We start from the raw sequence: 27,496 nt of genomic DNA, 5'->3' as shown, positions 1-27,496 counted from the left end.
CTCTGCACCGTTTCAGAAGGATATTGTATTTTAAAAGAATAATATGATTATTCTGATTACTTTTGACCCTACTAAAGGGGATTTGGTTTCTTAGGAGTGTGCAAAGCAATTTTTTCTTGTCCCGTCTGCTGTTTATTTCTGTTAAAAAGCATGAAATATATGCCAAAGGTGTGATGGTCTACCCAATTTATTTAGGATCTCATAAAAGAAATTTAACATTTGCAATGCCACTAACTTCCACATTTACTATTTGTAGGTTAATGTAAATTAACATAGCTTGCCTGCATGAGGAAAAAGGTGTGTGGGTTTGATGGCAGCATACAAATTACTGGCATATCACATGCTGCCAAGGCACATTACATACACACGTGAGTCAGCCCTTTTTCTTATCATCAGTGGCTGCAACTTGGTCTATGCTTTCTACCATCGTTTTTGTTGACATCTGACTGCGGCTGACTATTATTTCTGCTTGTAGTGTTTTTTGGTCAAGCCTAGGGCAGCGTGCATGCGCTGCCCTAGGAAATCGGCCTCTTGGAATCACTTCAGCATCTGTAGAAGCTTGTGTGTGTGGTGCTCACATGCTATTGACCCTTGCGTCTGGCTTTAGCATGCAATTTGCCAAAGGCGTGTGGATGTCACAGCTTTTTGGGAAATGTTTACTCCCACAGCGTTTTGCTCTCGGGAGCCAGCAGCTTCGCGCAGGGGCCATCTGTTTTTAATTAGCGTGGCCGCGCTTGTCTCCCACACAGTCTCTCTCCCCCCTCTTGCAGCATCTCCCTCATTGACTCGAGCCGCTTTGTGTTTCCCCTTGTTAACAGCCTTTTTCTTTGACCAGCATGCAGTCTCTTGCCCTCAGCTGCTTCTACAATGCTGTTACCGCCTTTTTCATAAACACATACAAACACAAGAGTCACTGCAGTTTGTAATTTTCGCCGACTACACACACAAACACACGAGTCGCGGCAGTTTGTAATTTTCGCCGCCACCGCCGCATGAGTAATTCATCCTCCGCACTTTCTTTGCATCTGGGCATCTCCGGAGAGGATGATTGGTGTAGGGGCCGCGGGAGGTATACCTTTCTGGCAGAGTAAGGGATTTATTCCGGCTCTGGGCGTGGGGTGGACTCGACTACGTGATTGTGTTTAGAAGCGGATTGCGTGTCACTGGGGAATTATCTTTGCTTCAAGTGGAATACTGATATTTTGGGGTTTTTACTTTCAACTGCGACTGAAATGAGGATTACAGTTTCACTCACTGTGCACCTGTCATATTGTACACCTGAATGTGCGCGCTTCTCTGTGGTTGCACGCAGTGTGGTTATTGCGATGTCTGCGTGAGGCTGTGTGTGGTTGCTGTGCCATGTGAATGCCGTACAAGGGACCATTTAAAGCACTGTGCACACATGTGCCTTCCGGTGCCTGCCTGCTTATCCACTCAAGCGTGTCAGCACATGTAGTCATGTTTTCTTCTGCCATGACATGTTTTATTTTGAGTTTATGTCACGGCGGACGTGGGTTGCTGCCCATGTATGTCTCTTTTTGAGGTGCGTCGAGTGTTGGTGTGTGTGTTACTGTCAATGATACTGTGCAGGTGTTGGTATGTACATATACATGTAAGTGTGGCTAGTAATCCTAATGGTGTTGTACTGATTTGTGTTAACTGCCTTTGCTACTGTATGTGTGGGTTACTGGAAGGAATGCTACTGTGTGATTAGCATTGATGTATGTGAGGAGGTGTATTGTGGGGTCTTTGTGCTTCCTTGTGGCTTTAGGTGCAGCAGCATGCCTGAGTGTGTTGCTGTTATTGCCAATGATGCTGCGTGTGTGTTGATGGATGTCTGTACTATTTAGTGATGCTGTAAATGGGTTTTTAATTTGTGCCCGGGTTCCTAGCACTGGCAGTAAAGCATTTGGCTTGTTGCTGTTTATGTGTGAGTCTGTGTCTTCACAGCAATCTATGTGTGCTAGTATGTATGTTACTGTGTGTGCATGTTAATGATAGGGAATGCTGTGTGTGTTTTTGTTAGTGTTGCTGTCTGTGATACTTTGGTGTGTCTGTTGCTGTCAGTGAAGACGTATCAATGGTGACTGCGTTACTGTCAGTGATGCTGCTCGTGTTTTGTGCCTGCGTCTTTTGAGGTTTATATAAGTGTGCTTGTTTTCCTTGGTTCTGCTCTTTGTGCAGTTCGTGTCATTGTCAGCTGTATAGTGAGTGTTCAGGTGTGTTTGTATCAAAGAGGCTGTTTTGTTGAGTCCTGGTCTGTAACTGTGTGGTTGTGTGTAATGTACTGTGTTGTGTGTCTGTCTGTGATGCTGTGGCTGTGTTATTGCTCGGCATACTATCATGTGAGTTCTGTTATTGTTTGTTACAATCAGTTATGCTGTAAGCGTATTGTTGTATCAGTTTCAGTAGTACTGTGTTGTGTAGCTGTGTGTCAATGATGTGTGTTGGTGTATGAGATGCTGTGTGTGGGTGTGTCTGTGACACTTGTGTAGGTGTATTGCACAGTTCTATGTATTAGTGATGAGAGCGTGTACACGATTCTTTGTCAGTGATGTAACTGGGTGTGTCTGTATCAGTGAAGGTTTTTGAGTTCTCTCTCTCTCATTGGATTTACAAATGAAGCAGTATGTTGCGAGTATATCAGTGTTCTGTATCCGTGGCGTATATCTTTGTCGGTGGCACTTTTAGTGTTGTGTATCTTTCCATCTTCTCTGTCAGTGACTCTGTGTGTTGGTGATTCTATGTGTGTATGCATGAGTGACACCACAGGTGTGATGGCTTGTCTGCGTTACCTTGCATTTTGTGTATGTTTATGTAGGGTACATGTTTAGGAATGTTGCACAGCTCTGTGTGCATGTGTCAGTGACACTGTATTTGTAATGTGTGTGTGTGTGTGTACCAGGGTCTCTGTGAGTGTGTTGGCGAATCAGTGATGCTTTGTGTGTTCAGTGGCGTGAGTCAATGATGCTGTGTAGTTACACTTGCGTGTACCCTTCACACTGTGAGTGTATTGTTGTGTCAGATACACGGAGCACGTAGGGTGACTCTGCATGTCAGTGATGTGCTGAGTGCATTGCTGCTTTACAATCAGTAATATCGTGCTCTGGGGGTCTGTGCCAGGGGTACTTTTGGCCTTGTGCAGCCTTGTGAGCCTGCATGTGTACGTGATGCATTTTATGCAGAGTGTGTGTGTCTGTACGTGGTGAGACTATGATACTTTGCATGTTGTGTGGTTCAGTGCAGCAGTACAGCTGTTTATTTGTGGGTCAGTGTTACTCAATAGTGCTGTAATCATATACACAGTGCGTTTTGGAGGTGATCTTATAATGTGTTATCAAGCCAAGCGATGTTATAGTCATTACTGCATTCTATTGTTTTTTGCCTGCATGTTGTTATGGTTTTTATTAACTAAACAATAAACGAAACAAAACTCAATAATGCGGTGTGTGCTTTGTGTAACCGTCAATTATGTTTGTGTACGAGTGTCAGTGTCTTTAAAGTTGTTTTTGTGACTCTCTGTACTAGTGATGGTGTAGATGTGCTGGTGCGTGTGTGGCACTGTGTGTGTTGTAGCTGTGTGTGCATTTACCAGAGAGCTCTGTTTGTTGTAATGCTCTCTATGTGCACCCATGAGGTTATGTAGCTCCGTTTGGCAGTACTGTTGTGCTAGTGTGTAGGTGTTGCTCAGTAATGCTGTGTGTGTGTGTGCGTGTGTATGGGTGTGTGTGTGTGTGTGTGTGTGTGTGTGAGTGTGTGTGTGTGTGTGTGAATTGGGTATTATGTTGTGTGTTAGTGTGCCTGTGTCAGTGTTGTGTGAATGTCTCTTTGTACTAATGATGATTTCTAAGTTTTGGTTTGAGTGACGCTGTGTATCATGTGTAGCTCTTTGAGCACGAGTTTCAGTGATGGTGTGTTTGTTGCGTGTCTCTCTATGCGCACCAATTGTGTTCAATTCTCTGGCAGTTTAATTTGCTACCCTTTTATTACTATTGTTCATATGTACCTTGCAGTTTAGTTATACAAAATAACACACTAAATACGTTCTTCTCAATGCAGTTCTATAATATGCCTAATAAATATGTTAGCTTTCACTTACGATAATGTAAAGCAAAACTAAAAAAATTATAAGGCCCTAAAGACGAGACCTATTGTCTATGCCAATGCGTGTTTATTTTGGTTGACATGATTTTCACAAATGTTTTTTGCCAGGCAGCATTATTGACTTGGACCTGGCCCCCACACCAGCAGCAGGTGCAACCTTCTTACAAAATTGGATTTGGTCTTAAATATTCTAATTCAACTCATTGTGGAGAGGTTAAAAGTGGTAAAATAAAGGTAAGCATTCATGTAGTATTCTAGGTTTCTTAAAAGACTTCCCCTCCTCAATTAAGAAAGGGCCTCTGCTTTTTGGCCCTTGTTGCATCTGCAAGGCACCTTTGGTTTGACTTTCGGCTTCTGGTATGAGCAGCCCTATGTCAGGAAAGGCAGATGTGACACGTTTTCAGAGTGGTTAGAGAAGCATTGTGGTGGATGGGGTTGGCAGGGAAGTGAAGGGAGACGAAATAAGCACTGGGAAAGCTGATAGGTCTGGTGTTGGCTGCCAGCCTTTTGGCAATTCTTGTTTTGTCATGCTTTTTGCAAATGTTTACTATTTAGTAAGCTGGCAGATCCTCTTTAAATCGAAAAAACAATGGACAAACGTAAAAGTGTATTTCTGGTCTCAAAACCTATCAAAAATACACATTACCATGGTACACCCAGCACTGAATGAACTACAGAGTGAAGGGAGGGAGGGAGAAAGGAAGGAGGGAGGGAGGAAGGAAGGAGGGAGGGAAGGGACTGCCCAGTCTGGAAGTTTGAAAAGCCTTAGTTAACTATGCCAGAATTCATAAACTAAATGCAAGAATGGATCCTGATGTTTCTGCAATGTTCAAAAGATACATCATTTATTTGGGACGCTTTAGAAGGGGCCATTCCATAATATTTATTATATATTTCATTCCACATAGAAAGTTCTAAGACATTAGTTTAGAGGGATTTTTCAGGAAACGGACAAGGCAGATGTGGATCATTGATTTTTGTTTCACATGCTAAAGCCTTATGTCATAAATTAAAGACTGCTAGCTCTAAACTGAGAGACCGTTTTACTGCATGAGATTATTAAACAATCTCATTCTGGCAAGAGAGAAAGTAGATGAGAACAACAATATTTGGGCTAAACGGAAGCAACGCTTGAGAGACAGAATTAAACAAACATTCTGGTATCATTACAAAAGTATACATCAAGCAAGTTCCACTCCTAGCTATCTCAAAGAAAAAAGACTTTCTTGTTAAAATTTCTTTATAGCAGCCGGACCAAGTAGAAAATGTATGTTTTCTTTGGCTATTTTTGTAGCAGAAAGTAAAAAAACGATTGTTATCTTCCTAACACTAAAGCTTTTGGGAGAATGGCTTTACTTTCCAGTGTTGTAAAGCTTTTCCACCTTGATAATCCTAACCATAAGAAGTTCGTTTAGCAGCATTTTAGTGAGGGCAAAGGTGGGAGGGGCATTTTTCAGCATCATTTTTGAACTAGAGTTTTTTTTTTAAACATAATCTCATGTAGAGCTTCATATAGCCCTGTCAGCATCTAGAAACTGCCTGTTAACTTCTTCATCAACTTTAAGAAACAAAGCCCAAACAGGGTTCATTTTTATTAAACAGAGACCAAACAGGGTTCATCTAGGAGAATATCTTGTGTCTAATACAATTTGTCTGTCGAGGTTAGGGATTTATATTTCATGATGAAAGTCCCAGCAGTAGTCACTTTATTGGATGCTGAAAAGCTGGATAATTGTGTTTCTTGTGTTAAAGGCGTATTGTATTCATATCCGGCACACATAGTTGAATGCATCTTTATAAAATATTTCCAAAGAACATATATATTAATTGTGTATCAGCAAGTGACAACTTCGGTGGCTAGGGGCACACATCAAGGGCGCCCAATGTCCCCAATTGCATACCTATTATTCATTGAGACTCTTGCTAGTCAAATTCTCGGAATTTATTTTTATCACCAATTGATGCTTTTCAGACAGAAAATTATGTGGATGTAATTGCACTTTGTCTGAAGGCAGATCCTTTAATTATACAGTCGTATTTTATTATTGTACAATGGTTAGTGGGAGGCTATAAAATTTATGTAAATGATAGTAAACCCAAGATGAAGTTATTTAATTATTTCAAGCATGCTATACCTACTGAGTTAGGAGTAAATTATGAGGGATAACCTAAGAGCTATTCTGGGGTCCTCTTCTGAATACCCAACCAATATCTACTTGGAAAAATATCCCCAACTGTTGGAAAAATGTAATATTCAAATGACTTGCTGGACTGCCACGAAGCTGATAATATCAAGATAGCCATTTTCCTTGTATTTGTGTGTGCATTCTTTTTATACATGAGTTTTTTGTTTTTTTTAAATGGAAAGTAAATTCATTAATATTATTTTTAACAGGGCCGTTAAGGAACCACAACGTAGGGCCCTATTACGATGCGGTTGGAAATGTCTCCGACTGTCGGTCGGAGCCTTTCCGAAGGGATCGTAATATGCCCGTCGGATTCCATTCCGACCTCCTCATTACAATGGAGGCGGTCGGAAAGGAATCCAAATAGTCATTCAAACTGGCTTCTGACGGGCTCAGGGAGCCCGTCCACCAGATGGCATGTGGCCAGAAATCCCAAAGGCGGCTCTTTCTGCTATTGGCATTACAATGTTGGGTTGCGGCAGCCTTTCTGTGCCGGCCTTACCGACATAGAAAGGCTGTCATAACTCGACTTTGGAGGCCCCCAGCAGGGTCCCTTGGGTGCAGTGCCTCTGGTTACAGGCCAATGGGGACCACTATGTGGCCCCCTGTTGACCCTGCACCCCCTGGCAGGCACATTGAAGTGCCTGCAATGGGGTGCAGGGATGAACTGCACCTCTTATTTTACAATCGGAGTAGGCATTCTGGCCATTATATACATGGTGGAACAGAAAACAATTCCAGATTTCCCATATTTCTTTTGAAATCCCTGCACTCGTTTATGATTTTAATTTGATGAAAAATTGCCCTACCTTTTCATATTTTTTAAAATTTCCAAACTACATATGGATTCTTTACTTCAACATAGTAATACTTCTTCAAGCTCTGGACATACTACACCATCTTTAAGATGGAATTCAGTCTTAATTATAATAAAGATAAGTGATTTTTTTTTATTTGGATTGATTTAAATAATTTAAGCAACTTAAGATTTCTGAGCAGGTAAAAAAACGTGATGTTTTGCTTTCTTTCAATCAACTCAGTTCTATACTGTATTCTCTCTCAGAAAGCTCTCATTCAAAATTATTTGTGCAATATTTGCATAAACTATACTCAAAAAGCTGGGCGTCTCTGATTGGTCCAGTTTGTTGCAGGACCAACAGCTTAATATGTAATTCAGACACTGTAATAATAGAAGGATGGCGTTGGTTCACAGTTTCTACATTTGAATGGTGAAGACCATGTTACCTTCATTTGTAAAGTATTTGGGGAAAGAAATCATGATATATGCAATATTATAGCATTTGAGTGTTGAACTATACGTCTGCCTGCTTAAGGAAGATCACCCCTTCCTCAACTGAGACTTGCCCTATGAGTAATGATTTACAGACTGTCAATTGGATTCATATGTTTTGGTCCTGTAGTCAACTTACTATGTATTGGGAGTTGGTTCATAAATACTTTCATCGGTTTATATGTATGTACATCTATTGCAGTGTTCGTATAAAGCAAACCCAGCCAAAGGCAACAGGGTACTGTACAGGGTCAAAGACAAGAATACGGTCAACCAAAAATAGAAAAGGTAGCTGGATTCTGAAAAATGAAGTGTACTGCCCCTACATTCTGATTTACCTCCTGAGAATATGATGCAGATGGCAAAAACAATTTAGATTGGATGAAAAATGAATTAAGTTTAACATTGGGTGAGGTATCTGGGTTTATAGTAATTGCAATGCCCATGACATGCTCGAAATCATTAATGGCCAACTGGAAATCAAACGTATCTCCCAATTTTCAAGAAAGATGGAATAAGTGCAGTAGAATTCAGAAGCTAAGACATTGCTATTATACTTGTTGTCATTCATTAAATGCTCTAATATATCTAAAATATGCTTGATTTGCTTGTTTGATACTCAATTAACTTTCACCTTGTGTAGTACGGCACTTTAATTAATGTAGTGCTTTGTGATTATTGTAGAATGAACTAGAAAGATTATTACTAAAATGTGTTGTTATGAAAACAATTTTTGTATAAACCCTAATTTTATATTTGTGTGGTTCTTTATTTTCACAAAAAGGGAAACAAGAAAATACCAAACAAATGACAAAAATAATGAGGAGGTTTTAAAAATAAATGAAGTGCAAGAAATTGAATATCTTTTCTGAAAATTGTATCAATCAAAATCAAATTCAGCTTTATTCGATTTTTCATACAATAAAAATCATAAAAGCACAATTAAAAAGAAACATTTTACTTATATTGCACAGTAAAAAGCAATCAAATATATCCATAAAAGCAAGAGTAACATAGCTTTAAATCTTTACATTGTATTCCTGAATCTTATAAAAGTCTTTAAAAATGAGGCGATAGCCATTATAATCAATTGATTTTCTAAGGATTGTAACTTCAGGAAAGCTATTCTGCATTGTCTTAGGCCCATACTCCTCAAGATGAGTATTAAAAACCTTTTCCTAGAAGAAGTATAACATTTACAGAATAAAATACAGTGCATCGTGGTTTGAGTTGAAATGTCATCACACGGGCATGGGAGTAGTTTCTCGACCAGTCATTAACTTCTGGGAAGGTAATCATTCTGTGGAAAGTCCCAAAACGAAAACGGGTTAAAAGCATACGACCAAAACTTCCCTGGACCTGTACCAAATAGGGTTGTATACCGGGGCATACTGTCATCAAGTGGTTATCCATGACAGTTTTTTTGTCTCGCTCTATGAGCCATCGCTTATTCTCTAGATAGGTCAAACAATCTGTTATTAGGGTTTTTCTATGGATTGTTACCATGATCTCCGGCGTTTCAAAATATTCAGGATGGCCAATTTCATTCGCCATTTTTTTAATATAACTAAGCCATGGTATATTAGCAACCCTATCCAGTTTTAAACAATCCATAATTACATCACGGTTAAAACCAATCTCAATAAAAGCCTTGCACTGATAAAATCTCTCACTTCCCAAGTTTCAGAAGCACTCTCAATTGTAGAAGAAAATCATGTTTTACCATAATTTTGCATATTTTTAGGTAGTAGTCTATTTTCCTATATTTTGTGGTGTCTACCTACTTGCAGTTTGTGGTGGTCGCTGGTGTGAAATCCATTAGTGAACCTGGAAAGCTATACATTTATTAAAGGTAGACAAAATTAGAAATTCACTAATGGGTCATTTTAAAGCATGGGCATAATTTTATTATATCATCATAGTTGGAGAAATTCAGTACTTTTGTTGTTACTATTGTGAATCGTAGTTACCAATTTTATTGCCATAATGCCACATCACATAACCGATTCTCTCATTCCGGGAAAATCAGATTGCGAGAAACATTGAACCAGCACAGTAGCACAAATTCTCACATTCATCCTATTTTAGCGAATGAGTTCAGAACATTCCGTGGGCATTTATAACTCGAGCAACAATTCTTTTATGCAGGCATAGCCAGTCAGCATTTTGGGTAGATTTTTTATGAAAATCTACTCAAAATGTTTTTTTGTGTAGCAGAATTTACTCTGTGGAATTTCGCGGAGTTACATAAAAACTCCACGAGATTCTGTGGAGTTCCGCACGCCCCTAACTCAGAAGCTGTGTGTGATTGCACATGTGTGGGTCGCTGCCTCAAATATACAATCACTTGTAAACATGGCATGCTGTTAACGCACACTGACCTAGGGTGATCAGGTGTCCCAAATTTGCGAGGACAGTCACGGTTCTCGCCTTCTGTCCTGGCAGATTTCGGTAATTTTGGCTCACCTGCCAGTTTTTGGAGGAGATTAACTGAAAACAGTGATAGATACATTTGTGGGTGTTCTAAAGCTGTGCTAGTTGGCCGCTCTTATAAGTAAGTAATTTATTTAACAGGTGTGATGCTGGTTTAAGAAATTACACTTTATTTATTTCCTTAGTGCCCCTTCTGTGTTCCTATGTTGATGAGAGCTGTCATTCTACGACACTCTGTGAATGTGACATTGTAGTCCTTCTTCTATTTTTGCAAAATGTCCCGTTTTTTGCTTGTCAAGTTCTGGTCACCCTACACTGACCCCAACAAACTCTCAAAGGCCTGTGTGAAGCAGCGCATATGCTGGAAATACAGTAAGTACAGCTAGCCTGAATCAAGAGAGAAACCCGAAGCAATTTGGATGAATAGCTGCCTGAACAAAACCAGGTCTCTTAACTCACAATGTTTAAGAACGCAGAGATTTTCTTTAACCCATTAGAAAAACATTCACTTAAAGCCTCCACTTTACCCAGCTTCGTGTAATGTATTGCTTTGTCAGCTGCCAATTGCAGGGCCCACACTCTGGCATGCAGGATGAATTCCGAGTTGTTAGCCCTGTCGATCTTTCTGTGCCCCAGCGGCTACCGCACGCGCTCACAGCCAGTGTTAGGTGTGAAACTCGGAAACAACCCTTCCCTTTGAAATACGTCCAGTTTCTAGCCTGGCCAAAATAACATGTTGAATTACACACTTGTTTTTTAGAACATAACTAGTACAAACCACCCACACTGGGTTACATCAGGGTTTTAATGCTTTGTAAGTATTTTCTAATTCCAGATTAAAAATGAGGAAAAAACAAAGAGTTGAATTAAAGTAGATACATAGATTAACGGCTCTGCCCAGATTTAAGAGCAATGAAACAAAACAATAAGCATAGATACAAAAAATCAGAGCCCGAGATCTGGATTCCCTATTTATGCCTCCTATACAATGCCATATTACATGGCGCACCCATTCCGGGCACCTGGGCAGGCGTTGAAATAATCCCAGTATTCAAGAAAGGCTCCCCACTGCTTCCAACTAATTACCGCCCGATAAGTTTGATTGATGTCAGTCAGAAATTGTTTGCACGTATAATTTTAGACCGAGTGCAGACCTGGGTGGATGACCAATCAATACTGACCCTTTACCAGGCAGGATTTAGGGCGAAGACTTCCACGGTAGACCATCTCCTTCGTCTACAACTCCTATACTGGAAAACCGTGAAAGTAGAGGGTGGCAGCCTCTACTTGATCTTCGTCGACCTCAAAGCGGCCTTCGATTTGGTTCCACACCAGACATTATGGGCGGTATTGGCCGAGATGGGGATGCCAACTTGTCTACTTGCGATTATCAAGCGACTTCATGTATCCAATTTTGCCCAGGTAAGGTACGGCAAAAGGGGAAACTTAACATCTAATTTTCCGGTCAATCGAGGTGTTAGACAGGGGTGCGTATTGGCCCCTACCTTATTTGCCCTGTACGTCAACGCCTTAGTGGCCCATTTGAAGGGAGTAAAAGATATCGATGCCCCAAAACTTAATAATGAGCTGGTTGTGGCACTAATGTTTGCTGATGACACTCTTTTAGTGTCAAAATCTCCCATGGGGATACAACGTGCCCTAGACAGTTTCTCTGAATTCTGCTCTATAAGGGGGCTCGAGATAAACTTACAAAAAACGAAATTTATGGTATGTAATCCGCCCAAGGCAACGTGCCCCAACCCTTCCCTCAATGGTGTCATACTGGATAGGGTAACTGTCTTTGAATATCTTGGAGTTACCCTCAACGATAAAATGGAGTGGGGCCCACAAATTTCCAAGGCTAAACTTCGCCTCACCCAAATTTGTGGTGGGGTTCTCAAGATGCATAGAGCCTCCACCTCTAAGCCTGTAGCACCCATTATTGAGATTTACAAAATGCAAGCCCGTGGCGCAATTTTCTATGGGGCAGACTTATGGGGCCATTGTACATTTGGAGATATATCTAGCCAGGAAAACCAATTCTTAGGATCCCTACTGGCATTACCCACTAGTACCCCACTCCACCCTTTAAGACTGGATTTGGGCGTTAGACTTATACAGGAAGAACTCTCCCTGAAGCCCCTAATGTATTGGCGGAGGGTGTGGGCAACACCGGAGCTAATAAATTATCAGAATGATCTAAAAGCCTTGTTGGCTCTTCCCGGCTCATACAAAATACCCTGGCTTGCTTTTATTAAAAAGGAGTTTACGACATTGGGAATTCCTGCACTTTGGTACAACCCAGCAACAACTGTCGCAAAACTCTCCAAAGCTGACCTGGTTAAAACATTCTGGTCAAATAAGAAAGCCAAAATGCTCTCCAACAATAGGCAGGGGACACTGACCACAGATTTCCTTAACATCAAGGAAGAGTTTAAACTAGAACCCTTTCTTGATGAAATTGATTCATGTGCCTCAAGAAAGCTCTACACGGAATTTAGATATGGTACTCTTCCCATAAGAGCTTTAACGGGAAAGTGGTCAACTAACAACATCACCGATTGTCCAACCTGTGGTGATGTAAACGAGACAGAGATCCACATACTGTTTTTTTACCCGACTTATAAGTCCATAAGAAAACGTTGGCTTATACAACTTTGTAGAAATTTGGGTACCACCCATTGTAAGGAGGCACATAGAATACTGAAGACCGATACTTCCACACCTATAGTATTCTCGGTGTCTCGCTTTTTACATGCTGTTTGGCGGAGGCGCTGCTCCCTCGTTGCACCTCTCACCGGGGGTACTATTAAATAGATATGGACAAAATTTTAATTTTAGCTTTTTGTACTGTTTTATCTTTTTTAACTATTTAAATTCTTGGTCTCTGTAATCGATGGTATGATAAATGTCTGTATGTAATACGAATTTTTTTCTGATGAAATATTTTTTTCTGATGTACTTTCTTTTAAGGTCTATGACCGAAATAAAGATTACTTTGACTTGAAAAAAAAAATAGGAAATAAAAATAAGAAAAAACGAGAAACTGTGAAGACCAAGCCAGGAATAGGAAAAATGAATAAAGGAAAAACACAGAGGTGCCTATCACGATCCGGCAAAAACCGGGTACGAACCGTCGGACGGAGCATAATCTCCGCCCGACGCGTACCCGGTCGACAATTTTTACAAACAAGGAATTACGATTCGCACGGGTACACCATTACCGTACGATTCGTAAAAAAGCCCGACCGAACAAAAAACACCTACCAATGCGATCCGGGAAAGCGCCGACCTGACGTCGGGACGCTCGCAGCCAGCCATTCACGACCCAGGAATCACGATTCGCACCGACGTCACCCCGCACGGTGAATATTTTGCGGCAGCCAAAAACTGCCGGGAAATCAGGACGACGCGAACAAGGACCACCAGTACGCGACGGACAGACGACGACGCGAACAAGGAGGACCAGTACGCGACGGACAGACATGGACCCGAACCTACGAGTCATCCCTGCCCTCATAGCAGTACACCTCCTCTACAGGTTACGACGCAGACGCCGCAGAAGGTCAGAATAACTAAGGGAGGGGGGAAAGTGGGGTGGGGTGGGGGTGGCACGACCAGGGCAGGCCACAAAACAACCACATAAGTCACACACCACACATGGCCTGGACATACCTGACTCCCATGCCCTGGTCACCACGAGGGGGTGGGGGCGTGTCCTGATAAGCCAGCGACCGCCACAACGGAAGTCCGTCACCACGCGAACCGGCAACACAACCAGACAGGTACATCCCGTACCCACGCCTGAAGAGCGTGGGTACGAGTCGGACCACGCCCACACACGTCACCCCAACAATGGCGGGACGGATCGCACCCACGTGGCAAAGGCCTGGGTACGGGCCGCACAAACATCACATAGCGTGGGGACGGATATGTACGGACCCTACCCCCACCCCGTATGCAAGGAGCGTACCCCCCAGCCCAACAGTGCAAGTACGACCCGTACCCCCACCCGCGTATGCATGGAGCGTACCCCCACCCCAACAGTGTAAGTTCGACCCGTACCCTCACCCGCGTATGCATGCAGCGTACCCCCCATGCCAACAGTGTAAGTACGACTCGAACCCCCACCCACGAATGCAAGGAGCGTACCCCCCACCCCAACAGTGTAAGTTCGACCCGTACCCCCACCCGCAAATGCAAGGAGCGTACCCCCCAGCCCAACAGTGTAAGTACGACCCGTACCCCCACCCGCGAATGCAAGGAGCGTACCCCCCATGCCAACAGTGTCAGTACGACCCGTACCCCCACCCGCGGACGTACGGAGCGTACCCCCACCCCAACAGTGTAAGTTCGACCCGTACCCCCACCCGCAAATGCAAGGAGCGTACCCCCCAGCCCAACAGTGTAAGTACGACCCGTACCCCCACCCGCGAATGCAAGGAGCGTACCCCCCAGCCCAACAGTGTAAGTACGACCCGTACCCACACCCGCGGACGTACGGAGCGTACCCCCACCACACCAGTGTCAGTAGACTCGTACCCTCACCTCGAATGCATTGTGCGTACCCCCACCGTGTATGTGCCAAGCGCACATATCCTGAAATCGGAGGTGTGTGTGCAGAGTCCACCCAGCAGTGCCCTGAGACAGGAGGGGTGGGTGTGGAGTCCTCCCAGCAGTGCCCTGAGACAGGAGGGGTGGGTGCAGAGTCCTCCCAGCAGTGCCCTGAGACAGGAGGGGTGGGTGTGGAGTCCTCCCAGCAGTGCCCTGAGACAGGAGGGGTGGGTGTGGAGTCCTCCCAGCAGTGCCCTGAGACAGGAGGGGTGGGTGTGGAGTCCTCCCAGCAGTGCCCTGAGACAGGAGGGGTGGGTGTGGAGTCCTCCCAGCAGTGCCCTGAGACAGGAGGGGTGGGTGTGGAGTCCTCCCAGCAGTGCCCTGAGACAGGAGGGGTGGGTGCCTATCACTCCCAGCAGTGCCCTGAGACAGGAGGGGTGGGTGTGGAGTCCTCCCAGCAGTGCCCTGACACAGGAGGGGTGGGTGCAGAGTCCTCCCAGCAGTGCCCTGAGACAGGAGGGGTGGGTGTGGAGTCCTCCCAGCAGTGCCCTGACACAGGAGGGGTGGGTGTGGAGTCCTCCCAGCAGTGCCCTGAGACAGGAGGGGTGGGTGCAGAGTCCTCCCAGCAGTGCCCTGAGACAGGAGGGGTGGGTGCCCATCACTCCCAGCAGTGCCCTGAGACAGGAGGGGTGTAACACATGTGTGTGAGGCCAGAATTATCCACATGCATACTGGCTACAAGGGAACATGTTCCCATGAACTCATGTCAACAGACTCCACACACAAGTACAGTGATCACCAAGGATGCCACGATTGTCGCAGGTGGAGACATGGCCCTGCATGCATGGCCAAAGTAGAAGGGCTCCGTCACACACACAGCTCATGTAGACACAGCTCTGCGCTAAACATTGGGAACACCCTGCAGGGAAGAAAGCTGGGTACACAGAGGAAGGAATACACCCTGGGACAAGTGCACCATGCAGTAACTGCTTACATGAACAAAGAAAGTTAGCCAACACCTTGTGATGGCACACAGATCACAGGGTCCCACCAATGAGCAGTACACTACTACATATCCCACACACCCAAACCCTTACACACCACCCAAAACCATGTAGCAGCCCCACCAACACCAATACCAGCATAGCAGTAGTGTGATAATGAAAACAAAATTAAGCTTTATTCAGCATGAGCACAATGTCCGTGGATCGCAGGCAGTTCAATCTTCACAAAGCCCATAGGGCAGTCAATGATTCTCAGCTGGATGGGGGACACAGTGGGATGCGTGTCCCCTACATTGCCTGCACAGTCAAATGGCATCGTCTTCCACACTGGTGAGGGCATCAGGGGGGGGGGAAGCAACAGGCACCGCAGGGACATCAGGGCAAAGGGGCGGCGTTGTGGGTGCAGGGATGGAGGACTCCACCACAGGGGGTGGGTCAGTGCCAAAGGCGGAGGCCAGGATGGCACTACACACCTTTGCAAGGTCCTCCAGGGAGTCCCCTGCACCCGAAGGGACCTCAGGCCCCAAGGAGGGGGGGGGGTCAGAGGGATGGGTCGCAGCGCCACCGGGGGAGGGTGGAGACAGGGGGGGAGACTCAACCACCCTGACCGGGGACCTCATTGACCGCTTGCGTGGTGGTGTAACTGTGGGGCTCAGGGACAGAGCGGCCATGAAGGTGTCCTTGGGGGAGATGTGGCCAGGAGAGCTGAGGGGAGGGGATTTGGAGGGAGTGGACTGGGTGGAATGCGGACTCCCACTATGGCTGTGTGTCACACGTTTGCCCCCCGACCCAGTGGGTGTGCCTACCTCACCCTGTGTGTGCGTGTCAGGAGGAGTGCGGTGGACCTTCCCTGCTGGTGTGGTGCCCGTGTCCGTTGATGTGGGTGCATGCCGACGTCTGGGTGTACGTGTGACAGGCATGGGAGTGGGAAGTGTGGATGGGGCAGGGGTAGGTGGGGGGAGGTCGCGCTGCAGGAGACCCACTGCTGCAGTCAGTGTGGAGTCGATGGACCTCAGCAAGTTGCGTTGGTCAGCCTGCGATGAATGAATGCCCTCCAAGAAAGCCTCGATGTTGGTGAGGGTTTTGCCGTGGGCATGGAGGACATTAAGGATCGCAGCCTGACCAACCTGCAGTTGCCGCTGGATGTCCACAGACTCTGCATTGGCGGCAGCAGTGGAGACAGGGGCAGGGGGTGCGGTGCCTGGCAGGAAGGAGACATGCTGTGACCGGGCACGCTGGGAAGGGACACGAGCAAGTGGGAGGCGGCTGGTGGAAACTGAGGGGGCGGTGCGAGGTGTTGTTCCGCTGTCAGCTGCTGGTGCAGCCTCCGCCCACTCGGAGACATCGTCCCCGGACCTGTCAGCTTCGTAGTCTGATGTGCCAGTCGACAGGTCCTCGGCCACACTCTCCTCCGCCTCTGTACCACTCGATGTGCCAGACCCGATGTCACGGCTGGCACTGGTGCTCGGTCCCTCCGCCTGGTCTGTGTCCATGTCTCCCTCTGTGTCCCCCGACGATGCTGTGGGCAGGGTGGAGAGACAGAAATAATCAGACATCTGTACACATCTGTCACATGAGTCCAATCTACATAGGTAACATTGCATGGCCTGAAAAGGAAGATCCCTAACATCTACTGAACAGGGTACCGATGTAGGGCATGAAACACACAGTTGGTTGAGCCACCATGCCACTGAAATACCATGGAGAGCATGAGACAATAGCTAAACACAGGAAAAGGAGTCTGACATAGCACCCAGGCCCTGGGGACAATCCAGCACTGCATCTGCACCACACAGCGTTGGCGAAAATACCGATGACCAGGGACCATATCCATGAACTTGAGACACATGCTGCATAGGTAATGCTGAAAACATGCACAACATGACTCTGTCACTGCACATTGCGTGTGTGTCCAGACACATCACACACTGCCCAGACCCAGCAAGTGGTAATCAGGATTTAACACATAGGCATTGCCCGCCCCAACAAGACCCTACACGAGGCAAATTGTTGAGACACAGGTGGCACCAACATCTCATAGTCTGGGTGATACACACAGGGGCAGGCAAAAAGCGAGATTGGACGCCAAACAGCCAAGGTGCGCCTGTACAAATAATGAGGTACCAGTGCCCATCCTCAGATGAGTATAGCAAGACACACAGGCACTGGCAACTGTGAGTATGAAGAAGGACAATCAGGTCAGGCTGCACAGTGGACACCTGTACAAAATAGCACGTCTATATACATGGTGACAGGGGACAATGGCAGAGAGCACAACTTACGCTGTAGACACTGACAGTGGCCACGTTTATGATGACACATACACCACTGAGGAAAAGGTGCCCCAGGGGACAGTAGTGGGCACGCAACTACATGCTACTGAATGGTAATGACTGCAACACACGTCACCATCCCTGCACTATGTGTATCGCACACTCATGCACATCATGTCACAGGCCACTACATGGGACATGCGCGCTGTAAGGCATGACACATGAGAGACCAACTCCCATGTCTGGAGTCAGCATCAGTGCCAACTGATATGGAACCCACATGCAGTGAACTTGACAGTGCACAGGCAATGTCCCACAACCTGTTACACACCACCCCCACACATGATGCTACAGACATTGTTCCCGTGGACAAAGCGCCAGCCTACATTACCCTGTGAAGGAGTGACTACACACAGACCAGGGAACACATTGCAAGGAGGGGAAGGGTGGCAGGGGCACAGCGCTATACTGGGGCAAACAGGATCTGCACAGCACCTTTAAACCCTGCCAGTGAATTCATGCTACTGTGCCCTTACAAATGCCGGTGACACACAACAAACACACATGTACCTACCCCCTTCCGGCTGCTGCATCGCCTGTAAGCGCCTCTCCAGGTCTGGAAAGACCACCGGCAGCACACGCCTGTGGAGGTGGCTCAGACGGCGGCGGCCGCGGTTCTTGTGGCTCTCAGGTGAGTCCCCCAGCAGGAGCCGTGCAATCCTCCGCGTCCAGCACCGGATATCCTGCCAGCGTTTCCTCACCTGGGACAGGCTCCGCCTCCGACCATCCACACGCCTCACGGCACTGACGGCGGTCAGCCAGATCTGCTCCTTGGCAGTGGCGCCTACCTGTGAGGAAGAACAAGTGACACCACATCAATACACCAGCCACATGTCACAGAGAGACATATGGGTACAAATTAGCTGGTTACAACAAGGCATGTCATGCAGCCAACGCATTGCACCTTTGTCATAGGGACATCATCCCCTGGTGAGGGGAAAAAGCACTACGTGCCACAGTGGGTACACAGGTGGAATGATGGCAATGTCACAATCAATGATCAAGGCTCACACTGTGCATCACACCCACCCCTCCTGTCTCAGGGCACTGCTGTGAGTTCTAGGCCCCCACCCCTCCTGTCTCAGGGCACTGCTGTGAGTGATAGGCCCCCACCCCTCCTGTCTCAGGGCACTGCTGGGAGACATCAGGCACCCCCCCCCTGGGACCCCCCCGACAGTACATGGCATGTGTGTTACACCTGGACGCAATGGCAGAAGTCACAGTCACAACATAGGGACAGTCTGTGGCAGTGGCCTATGCACTCACCTGATACCCTGGTCGCCCATACAGCATGGAGTACTGTGGGAGAATCACATCCAGCAGAGCCATGTTCTCCTCCAGGGTGAATGGCTGTGTCCTCTCCACAGCCCTTGACATGGTTCCAGGGAATCAGTAGCAGCAGCTGGGTCGACGAATGCAAAGATGTGCAGGCAAGTGCTCCCTCATGGGACCTGGCTGCCTTATATGTGCCCTTCTGCCCAGTCTCATGCACAGGAGTACAGAGAGATTGGTCACTCACATTTGCATCCTATGTTTCCACCAATCCCTACAAACCTAGCAGTCTGTGGGTTCTCTATCGGTTTCATTCTCCTGCATGATGTCAGCCCCACAAACACATTGCAACAAAGTAGACAAATTCCAACTGACTTCTGATGTGCACCTTCCAGAACAATTTCGAATTTTGAACTTGGTCTCCATGACAACCAGCATGCATGTAGGCCTTAATACTTGTCCCCTATGTAATTTGGAGCATCACACACAGGTACGGTGCGTGTGGGGGCCCTAGGGCACCCCAAATGCATGGCAACGGCCCGTACATGCATGCCTACCCTCTCCATCACTATGGGTCTGCACGCGTATGCGTACCCGTAGTGGTACGGACCGTACACTCGCATCTACGCTCACTATCACTATGGGTCTGCACGCGTATGCGTACCCGTAGTGGTACGGACCGTACACTCGCATCTACGCTCACTATCACTATGGGTCTGCACGCGTATGCGTACCCGTAGTGGTACGGACCGTACACTCGCATCTACGCTCACTATCACTATGGGTCTGCACGCGTATGCGTACCCGTAGTGGTACGGACCGTACACTCGCATCTACGCTCACTATCACTACGAGTACGCATACGCGTGCAGACCCATAGTGATGGAGAGCGTAGATGCGAGTGTACGGTCCGTACCACTACGGGTACGCATATGCGTGCAGACCCATAGTGATAGGTCCGTACACTCGCATCTACGCTCTCTATCTCTATGGGTCTGCACGCGTATGCGTACTCGTAGTGGTACGGACCGTACACTCACATTTACGCTCTCCATCACTATGGGTCTGCACGCGTATGCGTACCCGTAGTGGTACGGACCGTACACTCGCATCTACGCTCTCCATCACTATGGGTCTGCACGCGTATGCGTACTCGTAGTGATAGTGAGCGTAGATGCGAGTGTACGGTCCGTACCACTACGGGTACGCATACGCGTGCAGACCCATAGTGATAGGTCCGTACACTCGCATCTACGCTCTCTATCACTATGGGTCTGCACGCGTATGCGTACTCGTAGTGGTACGGACCGTACACTCACATTTACGCTCTCCATCACTATGGGTCTGCACGCGTATGCGTACCCGTAGTGGTACGGACCGTACACTCGCATCTACGCTCTCCATCACTATGGGTCTGCACGCGTATGCGTACTCGTAGTGATAGTGAGCGTAGATGCGAGTGTACGGTCCGTACCACTACGGGCACGCATACGCGTGCAGACCCATAGTGATGGAGAGCGTAGATGCGAGTGTACGGTCCGTACCACTACGGGTACGGATACGCGTGCAGACCCATAGTGATAGGTCCGTACACTCGCATCTACGCTCTCTATCACTATGGGTCTGCACGCGTATGCGTACTCGTAGTGGTACGGACCGTACACTCACATTTACGCTCTCCATCACTATGGGTCTGCACGCGTATGCGTACCCGTAGTGGCACGGACCGTACACTCGCATCTACGCTCGCCATCACGATGGGTACACATACGGCAGCACTCCCACAGTGATTTGGGAACATGCACAGGCCCTCTCAGCAGCAGTACGGCGGATTTTACACATCACTGTGGTGATAGGCGACACACATGTAGGAATAGGGCGGACATACTTGTCCATGGATGGACATACTTGTCCAGGAATGGACATCAAGGCATCGTCTGTGCATTACCACATGTGTGGGGCACAGGTGTCACAGGCTGTGATGTGGAACATGCCTCCTGAGTGGAGAAGGCACCAGATGTATGATGAGATGTGTACATGTGTACTGTGTGAGGGTGCAATGTGTGCCAGGCATGCCCTTGACTCCTTTGACATGTGTGCATGTGGGACTGCGCACTTGGGGTGAGCGTCACTAGCATGGCACCGACACCAACACACGGAAGTGTCCCATGATGCCAGGTACAGGGGTCATGACACATGACTTATCACTACCCACAGTGCACAATGTGACTATGCCATATATGTGTCCGGGATTTACATCAGGTTGATGTTGTAGCACCCTCAAAAGCTGCAGCCGTTGCAGCAACCAACATGTGGCTGTGTGTAGATTGTCATTGCACACTGTTCCCAACACCATGCCACATGTGTTCTCGGATGTGAGGTGCACATGTATGCAAGGGACACGGAGTAGCGTGACAAGGCCATGTCAGCAAACTCACAAGGAATGTGTGGTGAGTCATGACATGTGCACCTTCATGGCAAGGTGTGTGGGCTGTCCTAGTGTAATGTCATGTGACCTGTGGCTCAAGTGTTCCGCTGCCAGTCTCTGCAATCGGCATCACACTTCTGCTGATGTGTGGGTGTATGTCACTCCTGTCTTGCGTCGGGCAGTGCACTTGCACTGGGACACAGCTATTTCCATGGCGTGGCATGGGGAGGTTCTCAATCACCGTGTGTAGCTGGGTCTTGGAAGGAGTGTCACCTTGCATCCATACGTGTCCTGGGCATGTAGCACATGCCTGACTCCCTATGTGGCATGTGTGTATTGCCAGATTTACATGTGCTCAGTAGACATGAGTTGTTCTCGTAGTGCACTCACTCTTCCTTGTCACTTCCAAATTACTGCAGAGCGCCTCCTGTTGCCCGAAGAATTCCAGACTTGGCCACCATGCAGGAGAATGACAGGATCCAGCTCTACCGCTTCACCCAACCGTTGATTCTGGAGCTGACGGCGAGACTGGCACCACACCTGCAACCGCAGCACAGGTATCCTACGGCACTGACACCCCAGCTGAAGGTAATGGTTGCCCTACATTTCCTTGCCACGGGTACCTTCCAAAATACCATAGCTCATGTTGGTGGCATGTCCCAGAGCATGTTCAGCGGTGTGCTGCATGATTTCTTGGAGGCCATGTTGATTCACCTGGATGACTTCATCAAGTTCCCAAACCCTGAACAGATGACTGAGGTCAAGCGTGGTTTCTATGCCCTGGGAGGGATGCCCCATGTCATTGGGTCCATAGATGGGACACATGTAGGTTTGGTACCACCACACGCACGGGAGGTGGCGTACCGCAATCGGAAGCACTACCACTCCATCAATGCCCTTGTGGTGTGTCTGTCCAACATGGTGATTTCACATGTCTGTGCTCGTTTCCCAGGATCAGCACACGATGCCTACATCATGAGGCGTAGCGGGATGCCTGATATGATGATGCAGCTGCGCAACGAACGAGCATGTGTTGTTGGTGGGTACAGTCTGTCTGTCCTGTATTCTGTTTGGCCGAGCAGCACTACCGCTTCGCCAGTTCTAACGATATCCATGTGCTTTCCATTTAGGGGACGCTGGCTATCCCAACATGCCTTGGCTGCTGACACCTCTCCGCAACCCCATCACGCCGGCCCAGCTCCGCTACAACACCGCCCATGGCCGGACAAGGCGAGTGATAGAGAGGACGTTTGGCATGCTGAAGAGCCGATTCCGGTGCCTCCACAAGACCGGCGGCGCACTCCCATATGCCCCGGCAAAGGTTTGCAAGATCTTCATGGTCTGCTGCATGCTGCACAACATGGCAGTTGAAAGAGCTGTGCCACTCATCCTGAATCAACATGACGAGGACCATCCACCCGTGGAGGACGAAGGGCTTGGCAATGGGGCTAGTGATGTGGAGGATGTGGAGCCGCAAGAGGACATCCGGACTCGGCTCATACGCGACTTCTTTGCTTAGTGGTGAGTACCAGTGTCTGAGTGTGCACGCCTTGGTCCCCGTGTGGCATGTGTTGTGATGCGTGTCTCCACCTGCATGTATGGCACGTGAGTCAGAGGTGTGCGTGGGTGTGTCACTGGAGTGATGGTGGCAGTGATGGTAGTATTTCCCCACTCATAATTGTGACCTAGCATTTTTTCATCCATACATGTGTCGAGTCAATGCACATGCAAGTGGCTGTGCTCTTTGTGGCTGACTTCTTGTGTGTCTCTCTTCCCCAGGTACCTGCGCATGCCGTCTTCTGGTTGCATTGTTGTGGCACTGCTATTCCTCATGGACATGGCATCGTGGGCTGACTCAGCGTTACAGGCACGGACACGTTTGGAAGTCTCCATGGGGTAAGGGATGCATCTGGGGTGTATTGGGTGTGGCAGTTGTTCACGATGTGTGCACACTGGCCCGGTCGGGGTTTGGTTCCTCTGCAGACATGTGGCATCCCCATGGGACACAACATGCAGCTGGGTACACCTGAATAGATGGGCTGCCTGGTTGTCAGTCATCAGTGATGGGATAGTGGATTGTGATGAAGGCATCAATGTGTGTGACACTGCCCTCGGACACATACGGTTAACATTGTCTTGACATGGCGTGGGACTTCCACATCAGCGGATGTATGGTGTATGGCAGTCTCTCCGTGAGCAGCTGTGGGTATTTAGCTGTTAGCCGACACTTGTGTGCCAGTTCCATGGCTATCACGCATTTGTGCTGCAGAAGGGGGGTGCCAGTGTTTGAGCCACATGTTACTCCACATGATGTGTTCATGTGTACTTCAAGTTGCCTCTGCAATCCCAAAAACATGACTATTAAAGGTGTCCCTATGCCTCCAAGGTGCCTCTTCTCAGTCAATGCTGGTGTGTTGGCACGGTGCATCCTGCATGTCTGGCATGGTATTCCCAGATTGTGGCTATGTGTCAATGTGTCGAGTGGCAAGATGCAAGCTGTGTGTGTGTGCTGAGACTGTGTATTGGGCATGATGTCCATGACTGTGTGGGTAGTGTGACATGTGCCATCCCCATGCATCCAACGTTGTCCAGGCCCCCATTCTCTGCATCCACCGGACTCAAGCTTGCAGGACATGGTTCTGCCACCTGTCTACACGTACCTGGGTGCCCCCCAGGACACGGGCCAGGATCCCTGACCTCTGCGCATGACTGTTGCTGTACTCAATGTGTCTGTCAGCACGGTTGTTCGGCCACCCCCTCAGCTGGTTCTGACCATCACGGGTGTGTATGGTGCTCCATGTCTGTCTTGCCTAATAAAATGTGACCCATGTGTCCTGTGCCAGACTCAGGCCCCAGGGTGTGGATGGTTGAAGTGAACAGATGACTCAGGCATGTTTAGACTGTACAAGACACGTGTTAGTTAATAATGCTACCAGCAGGCATCTACTCTTAATAGTGTGATTTATTATTGGGGGGGGGGACAAAGTGAGGGGCTTTCCGGGATTAGGGAATCCAAAGTTCAGTAGGGGAGTTGGTGTCCTTGCCATTGGAAATCCTCAGAGTCCATGCCACAGTCTTTGTCAACATTGGTCAGCCAGTGACCAGCAGGGCCATGTGGCAGAGAATGTCTCTTGATGCTGTGATGCTGTTGCTCCAGTGGGCCAGGTGCCAGGCCAGGTGTCCTGGGAGATGGTGATGTAGCAGCCACCCTCACGGTCCTTTCCGTGGACGACCCGGCTTCCTGCGGGGAACCTCAGCAGCAGGCCGTGACGACGTCTGGGATGCTCCGTCGGATGTTTCCTCCTCCTCCTCATGATCCCTCCCTGTGGGTGGTGATGTTCTCCGCCTTCTGGCACAGGGAGGGTCGGCCATGGTGTCGGCCATCCGACGGAGTTCAGCGTGAATCCCCTGGGACGCCGTCACTTGCTCAGCCTGTCTGTCCTCCATCCTCCGTTGGTGTAGCTGTAGACAGGCTATTAGCTCCGCATGTTGCTGGGCCTGCTGGACCTTGATCCCCTCGAGGACGGACACAACCTGGGCCATGCCCGTGGTGTCCTGCCGGTATGAGTCCAGGATGTTACGGACATGGGAAAATACCGGATCCCCAGCCAACTGGTCAGGCTCGCGCCTCCGCCGTCCTCCACTCGCACCACCCCTGCCCACTTGCGTCTGGCCTGCACTTGTGGGCACATCGGGTCTCCGGGACCCCTGAGGGGTGGCATTGGCGTTGTCGCCTGCCTCCTCCTGGGTGCCCGGGACACCGTGTCCCTCCTGGCGAGCCTGGCTGCATTGTGGTGTTGGGGCAGGGATCCTGGGTGTCTCCTGGGATGTGGCAGGAGTGGGGGTGGTGGTTGGCACGGTTGTACCTGACGCAGGTGCTGCAGGTGGTTGGACACCAGAGGGGCCAGGTCGGTCGGGGTCGTCCGCAGAGTGGTGAGAGTGGTCGCTGCCGGTGGGATCGGTCTCCTGCAGATCCGGGTCCTGTGAGTGTTCCCCCCCAGTGTTGGGGGGTGCAGCACGACGTTGACCTGTGTGTGAGAGAGAAAATGTTAATTTTGATCCATGCAACATCCATGTTTCATCCGTTACAAAGTTGGCACATTTCCTCTTGGAATTAGGATCTGTCTTGCATTCCACTCACAGTGCACTTGTGCATGTGTGTGTCCCTTGGGCACCAATTTGGCCCCTTTAACTATGTGTGGCACAGTCTTACTTGCTGCGTCAAGTGTGACTGCAGTCAGCAGTGGAGTGTGCATGTGTGCCGAGCTATGCATTTGCGCCTTCCTTGTAGCACTGTACATGTGCACATGGAGTGGATCCACACACTTATATGATGCAGGTGGCTGTCCTTGTGCTCGTGTACAGGTTGTGACATGGCCCTGCGTTTTGCCATGATGAAGAGGGGGGGTTCTGGCACTGGCCACCCTTGTCTACATGCACGCAGTCCACCTGCTGACGAGCAGACATTCCCACACACCACAGGACTGATTTGCTCTCCCTGTGTCTCCCTCCTTCTCTGTCCCCCTCTCCCTCCCTCTCTGTCCCCCTCTCCCTCCCTCTGTGTGTCAGCCTCCTCCCTCTGTCCATCTTCCTGTGTCTCCCTCCCTCTCTGTCCCCCTCTCCCTCCCTCTCTGTCCCCCTCTCCCTCCCTCTGTGTGTCAGCCTCCTCCCTCTGTCCATCTTCCTGTGTCTCCCTCCCTCTCTGTCCCCCTCTCCCTCCCTCTCTGTCCCCCTCTCCCTCCCTCTGTGTGTCAGCCTCCTCCCTCTGTCCGTCTCCCTCCCTCTCAGTCCCCCTCTCCCTCCCTCTGTGTCCCCCTCTCCCTCCCTCTCTGTCCCCCTCTCCCTCCCTCTGTGTGTCAGCCTCCTCCCTCTGTCCATCTTCCTGTGTCTCCCTCCCTCTCTGTCCCCCTCTCCCTCCCTCTCTGTCCCCCTCTCCCTCCCTCTGTGTGTCAGCCTCCTCCCTCTGTCCGTCTCCCTCCCTCTCAGTCCCCCTCTCCCTCCCTCTGTGTCCCCCTCTCCCTCCCTCCGTGTGTCACCCTCTGTCACCTTGGCCCAGCTTCCTGGGCACACACTGTTAGCAGATCTTTGAGTGGCCCTTGGCCTGTTGATGTGAGTTTGTTTCTGATCTCCAGGCACCCATTTTGTCTGCTGTGTGTCTGTGCACTGCTGCTGTGGTGGTGTGTGCTGCCACTCTTTCACACTGTTGGCTGTTCATTAGCTGCTGGCATGTGCAAAACAGTGCCTTCACCCCCATGTGTTGATGCAAGGCGTCCGCCATTTGCTGGCAAGTCATTCCTGTGTTGGGACACAGTGTTTGTCTGCCTGTGACCTAGGCCATATGGGCAGAGGGCATTGTTGTCTGCTTTGGAGTCGCACTATGTGATTCTTGGTGCCCAGCCTCCCGACATCCGGGTTACCGTGTCATGTGTTGTTGTCTTCTGTGGCCTGTGACTTGACATTGTCCAGCTGGGTGCATGGGGCATGGTGGCAGCAGTGGCATGTGCCTGCTCATGGAGTGTGGTTGAGTCATGCGATGGCTTGTGGTGGTTGCGTGCCTGTTATTAATTTTGGTTGTGGTTGCAGTTCCCCCCATGTGAGGTGCGTTGTTTGTGTACTCACCCGGGTCTCGGAATCCTTCTACTCCTTCAACTTCCTCCACCGGCAGTATGGCCATCACCCTCTCCTCCCAGGGATGGTACTGTACGGCTCTGCGGGAGGGCCCTCCTCCGGTGGCGTTGGCCTGGTCGTGTTCCTCCTGTCTCTTGGCTCTGACCCTCCTCCGCAGATCGTACCACCTGTTCTGGCAATCCTGCTTGGTCCTCCTGGTGTCCGCAACAGCATTCACAGCATCGACGATGGTCTGCCACATGGCTGTTTTGGCTGCCTGGCTG

Source organism: Triturus cristatus, chromosome 1_2 (assembly GCF_964204655.1).
Source record: "Triturus cristatus chromosome 1_2, aTriCri1.1, whole genome shotgun sequence".
In the NCBI taxonomy this organism is placed as follows: Eukaryota; Metazoa; Chordata; class Amphibia; order Caudata; family Salamandridae; genus Triturus; species Triturus cristatus.
This window is presented reverse-complemented; position numbering follows the sequence as displayed.